This window comes from Callorhinus ursinus, unplaced genomic scaffold, assembly GCF_003265705.2.
Source record: "Callorhinus ursinus isolate GAN/ISIS: 27379988/994484 unplaced genomic scaffold, GSC_fseal_2.0 scaffold44, whole genome shotgun sequence".
NCBI lineage: Eukaryota > Metazoa > Chordata > Mammalia > Carnivora > Otariidae > Callorhinus > Callorhinus ursinus.
In genome coordinates, this window is record NW_027397106.1 from 3,030,323 (window position 1) to 3,036,518 (window position 6,196).

Below are 6,196 nucleotides of genomic sequence, written 5' to 3' on the forward strand. Positions count from 1 at the left end.
AAAGAAAGAAAGAAAGAAAGAAAGAAAGAAAGAAAGAAAGAAAGAAAAAGAAAGAAGAAAGAAAATTATTTCCCTCCCCAAACAAGGAAATTCTCCTGCCCCTTTCCCACTAGCTGTTCCTGACCAGTTCTCTGGGAGACTCAGAGTTGGCTTCCCCCTCCTTGGGCAAGCTTCCTCCTTCCTCCCGCTTCCCACTCCTGCCCTCCAAAATGATTCATGAACACCTGGCCAAGGACGCCATCCCTGCTCTGAGTACAACAAAACTAAGCCCCTACCTGGGTTTGGCTCGTTCTTCTCCTTGATCTCTGGTCCTCCTAACTACCTGTGAGACAGACAGGACAGGTATCATTAGCTGAGGCCCAGAGAGGCCAATCACTGTAACTTTGGTCACGCAGCAGGTAAAAGGAAGGATTTGGGTTCCACAGAATCATTTCTCACCTGCAGACTGTCTGCCATAGGGCGGTACAAATGAGCAAACCCCAGAGTTGAAGAAATGGAGGCCAAAGGCCCCATATTCCCAGACACAAAGGGTGGTGGGGTTGAGCACTTACCCAACAGCTGGTGCTCAGCCTAAGCCCCTGGACTGAGCATGGACGGTCAGAGCTCAGGGGTCTTGGGCCAGGACTAGTAAGTCAGCACCCTGGGGGCTCCAGAGAAACCTTCCTCTGAGGCGGTCCTAGGGCCAGAGCCCAGGACAGGCCCTGGGTGCTAGGGGTGGACTGCACGACCTCCCCTTCCTACCCCTTCTCCTGGACTATTTAGGCCTGAGAAAAAACAACTAGAAGGGAGGGGGTCCCTATGTTTGGGGATCCCTGGGGGGGACACCCACACAGAAACAAAGAGACAGAACCAGAGATACCTGGGCAGAGCTCAAGACCTCCGCACTGAGGTCTACAGAGCAGGCAGGGGGGACAGTAGTCAAAGACGGCGTGGGGAGGGGAAGGAAGCAGCTTGAAAGGAGGGGTTATTATGGCAAGCAAGGAATAAGGAGTGGAAATGGCCCGGGGAAGGGAAGTGGAGCAGATTTGCTCCCTCCAGCCAGGGCAGAGAGCAAACTACAAGTTACCAGATGTGAACAGAGGAAGCCCGCATTGACAGTGAGGAAAACTATGGAAGCATGGGTCATAATGTGGGGTAACCCCTGAAATCACCCCTACAGGATAAGCCAACAGTACACTGTGTCATTCAACCATGCCCCGTGTCTAGCAGGGTGCCAAGCACACAATCAGTGCTTACGAAATGCTGGACGAAGGAAGGAAGGCATGAATGGCAGGTGATTGCAGCTATGTCAGGATGAAAGATGCACCCACCACGGAGGACTTTTTGAGCACCTACTGTGGGCTGCGCCCTGCGCTAGGTCCAGCAGGGAGGGAGGAGGGAAGAAAGGGTATGAAAGGAGTCCTTGCCCTCAAGGGGCTTCTGGCTTCTGGCCAGGATCTGGGTCCTGGTCCCCTGTTGTGCCCAAGTCTCCTCTGTTGTGGTTGGCCATGTGCTCTCTGCGGGACCTTCAGCAAGTCATTGTCCCCTCTCTGGACTTGTTCCTCCATCTGTAAAATAAAGGAGTTCACTGGGTGCCCCTGCGGGTCCCTCGGATGTCCACAGCTTGACACCTGCCCATCCCCTCCATACTCACCTTGATTCCGTGGGCAACTCACCTTCCTACAGAGGCAGCAGTTGGAGTAACTGACACATGGCCTGAAGAGCAAACCCTGCTTCTAGTTGTGTGGTGTTGGGCAACTCTGGGAGATGGAGCACCTGCCTCCTAGGTCTGTCGTGCTGCTTTCAAGAGATGATGCACGATACAAGAATTTAGCACAGTGTCTGGCACATGCTATGTGCTTAAAAATGGCACTAATAGCAAACATGCTAATTATGAAATTCTTCCCCCTTATCCAGAGAGCAGCGGGCCTCAGCCCCCTACCTCACCCAGGTGGTGGCGGGGAGCAGTTAGGTGACGGTCCACACCATCTGCCCAGCCTCACCTGCACCTTCCCCCGCGTCCAGGAGAGACCAGGGCTCAGGGCTCCGGGTGGGGGGGAGAGCTGAGGATTAGAGAGGGGAGGGACGGGACCCATCCCTCCGGTTCCCTGCGGGAGCTGACAACCCACATTCCACTGGGGAAAGGGCAGCGCCTGGCCAGCCGGCGCGCACGCGGCAACGGGCAACCACTGCCGTCTGCCGGCCGCGGCGAGACCAGCACTTCTCCGGAGCCCGAGCCCGAGCCCGAGCCCGAGCCCGAGCCCGAGGAGGCGGCGAAGAGGGGAGGCGGGTCTGCGCTTCCCAACGTTCAACCGGGAACTCAGATCCCCACACACTTAGCTCAAATCTCAGGCCTAAGCGCCCAGAGGCTCCCGGGCATCTCTCTGCCCATCTCTATGCCCAGCCGGCAGGGGCAGGGGCAGCACCCTGCACTAGGAGGGCCACCACAGCCCGCCAGCCCCAGAGAGCCTGTGCCCCCCAGAAATGTCACTCCCTCACGTGTCAGACCTCTCACGTGTCAGCTCAGATGTCACCTCCTCCAAGAGACCCGCCCACCAAAAATAGCCCCCTACCACCACGCGGCTTTTTATTTCTTTACTATTACCCCATCTTGTGTGCTTCATAGCACTCGGCACAATCTGCTTTGCTTGAGTTTGCCTTCTCTGGTCCAGCAGTTGATATCCAGTCATTTCACGCAGAGGGGATTCCATGCAAGTAGCTGATAGTGTGGGTATTGGAAGCTTAAAGAACAACGCGGTAGCAGGGGGGCAGGGAGGTGCTGAGGAAACACAGGAGACAATACCACCTCCAGGGCTGAACAGGCGGCTTACCCACACCCAGGAGCTCAGGCGGGGGCCCCAAGGAGCCAGTTCTTGGACACAGGGTCAGGGGGATTGGATGGAGTAAGTGTTTTCCTTCTACTGGAACAGTTGGGACTTAAAGCCTGGGTGATCGTTCTGACAAGATGGCAATGGTCCCCTGGGCTTCCAGAAGGCAGCGGCCAACACATATGCCCTAGGTGGAAAATGTGTAACACCTGCAGATCCCCTGGTGGAACCCCTCTGTTCAGAAGTGACAAACATCCCCCCAAAAAATATACAAGTGGGACCACATGAAACTAAAAAGCTTCTGCACAACACAGGAAACCATCAACAAAATGAAAAGGCAACCCACAGAACGGGAGAAAATATTTGCAAAGCATGTACCTGATAAGGAGCTAATCCAAAAGATATAAAGAAGTCATACAACTCCATAACAAAAAAAGTAAACAACCCAATTTTTTAAATGGGCAGAGTGGTCAACAGGTACATGAAAAGGTGCCCAACATCACTCATCATCAGGGAAATTCAAATCAAAACCACAATGAGATGCCACCTCATACCTGTCAGAATGGCTAGTATCAAAACTACAGGAAATAAGTGTTAGCAAGGACAGAAGGAAAGAGAACCCTCGTGAACTGTCGGTGGGGATATAAATTGGTGCAGCCACTATGGAAAGTATGGAGGTTCCTCCACTTCCGGGCGTCTGGGTGGCTCAGTCGTTAAGCGTCTGCCTTTAGCTCAGCTCATGATCCCAGGATTGTGATCCCAGTATGCTGGGATCGAGCCCGCATCAGGACCCCTGTTCCGCAGGAAGCCTGCTTCTCCCTCTCCCACTCCCCCTGCTTGTGTTCCCTCTCTCGCTGTGTCTCTCTCTGTCAAATAAATAAATAAATGAAATCTCTAAAAAAAAAGAATAGAACTTCCATGTGATAGAGCAATTCCACTTCTGGGAATATATCCAAAGGAAACAAAACTAGTACCTTGAAGAGATCTCTGGACCTTCATTTTCACTGAAGCATTATTCACAATAGCCAAGATATGGAAATAACCTAAGTGTCCATCTATGGATGGATGCATAAAGAAATTGTGGTATACTGTACATATACGATGGAATATTATTCAGCCATAAAAAGAAGGAAATCCTGCCATTTGTGAATATGGATGGACCTTGAGAGCATTATGCTAAGTGAAATGTCAGACAGAAATCAAATACTGTATGATCTCACTTATATATGGAATCCAAACAAACAAACTCATAGAAACAGAGAACAGACCAGTGATTGTCAGAGACGGGAGGTGGGAGGAGGGAATGGGTTAAAAAGAAAGAGAGAGAGAGAAGCAGGAAGGAAGAAAGGAAAGAAGGAAGGAAAGAAAAAAGGGAGGGGGGAGGGAGGGAAAGAGAGAGGGGGAGGGAGGGAGGGAAAGGGGAAGGATCACCAACCATCCCCCTTTGATTGCTAGATTTTTTACGTTTTTAATTTTTTTCAAAGGGAGAAAACTGCCTCTCAACTATATCCCAACTAAGACATGTGAGTTTGGTGGAGGTCACCATAGCCACTCAAATTCTGTCCCATAAAGAGCGAGAAAGAACCAGAATACTCCTGCCTTCTCCCCATCCCCTGCCCCTACCAGGGTTGTACCAGCTGTGGCCCAGCTGCAGCTGTGAAGTCAGGCACCTCCATCCAAGGAATGCGTGCTCCCATCACCAAGGAATGCATGCCACCTCAGAGCCAGCACTCCAACATTCACCTGACAAATATTTACTGATGCCTACAATGTGCCAGGCATGTTTTAGGCTCTGAAGACACAGCAGGAACAAATCTGCCCAAACCCTGCTCACATGGAGTTTATATTCTCACAGGAGAAGAGAGATAAGAAAGAAATGTATTATAAAAGAGACAGTTGGCCAGATGGCAATAATAAATTCTCCAGGGAAACATAAAGGAGGCAGGTGCATGGGGAGTGCCGGGGTGGGGGGTGGGGTGTTGTTGCTTAATCAGGAGGGCAGGGAAAGCCTCACCGGGAAGAGGACATTCCATCAAAACCCAGAAGGAGGTGAAGAAGCAAGCCGCGTGGATGCCCGGGGAGAGCATTCCAGCAGAGGGAACCACAAGGGCAAAGTCCCTGAGGCAGGACACTGCCTAGCGTGTTTGAGGACCTGCAAGGAGGCCAGCGTGGGGGAGGGGGGCAGTGGAGGGAGAGGGGAGAGCGAGAGGAAGACTGGCCAGACGCAGGGCCAGACTATGCCAGGCCCTGTGGGCCATTGTTGGACTCCAGCTTGGACTAAGTGAGGAGAGGGTCTGGAGTGGCTAGTGGTTGGATCTGACGCTGTGCTAAGAGGTGGAGGGCTGGAGCAGAACAGTAAGACCTGGAACTCTCCCAGCCCTACGCTTGGCAAGAAATAAAAGAGAGAAAGGCCCCTCTCTGCCAGTCTTTCTTTTAATCCATAATTTCCATTTTAAAACACCAAGGCGGGGGCTAGTTTTCATTTCAGCAAGGCTTAGGACACCTCCCTGCCATCAGAATGTTAGCTCCTTGAGGCAGGTGCCCGCCTATGTGACTTGCTCATCACTGTACCCCCAGCGCTTCACAAAGGACCTGGCACTTAGCAGATGCCCATTAAATATTTGTCGAAGAAAGGTGAGGACATCCCCGTGAGAGCGTGCTCAGGCAACTTGTCATAACCTCCACGGCCAGGTCGTCTAGCACCCATTTCAAGGAGAGGTAGAGTGACTTGCCTAAGGTCACGGGGGACAGAGCTGGTGTCTGCCCCAGGCCTGTCTGACTCCAGGGCCCCTGCAGTCTCAAAGCTGTCACATTGTCACAAAGGCCCAGCACCCCTGTCAGGTCACTCCCACTGCCGCCCAGTTCCCCTGCCCGCCCTCTAACACCTGCAGGGAAGGCTCCAGAGGGGGAGAAGACTGTCCCTGTGCCTGTCCGTCTAAGGGCCTGTGAATCTATCGGTGGAAGGATTGAGTCTGTTCCTCTGGGGAGGGGATGTACATCTGTCCCCCTGGGAGTCTGCCCCAAGTGGTGCCAAGTCCCTGCTCCCACTCCTATCCCCACCCGACCTGCGGCCTCGGCCCGCAGCGCGGCTCCCCGCCATCCGCAGGCCCCGAGCGCCCCCTGCTGATCGCTGCTCTGCTGCGCCTCTCTGCCCGCAGGAGCAGGAGAGCGCCGGCGCAGAGGGGCAATGGCTTCAGCCCTTCTCCCCCACACCCGGGAACCACAGGGGAGTCCCTTCTTGGGCCCCCTCACCTCTCCGTTTCCTCGGAGGTTGAGGGGGATTACCTGGCACAATCAGATAAGGGCCAGGGCCCTTAAGGCCCTGGGACTGGCCTGCTGTCTCCTGGAGCATTTCCCTTGCGGGGGGGTGGGGGGGGCTTGAGAAAAGT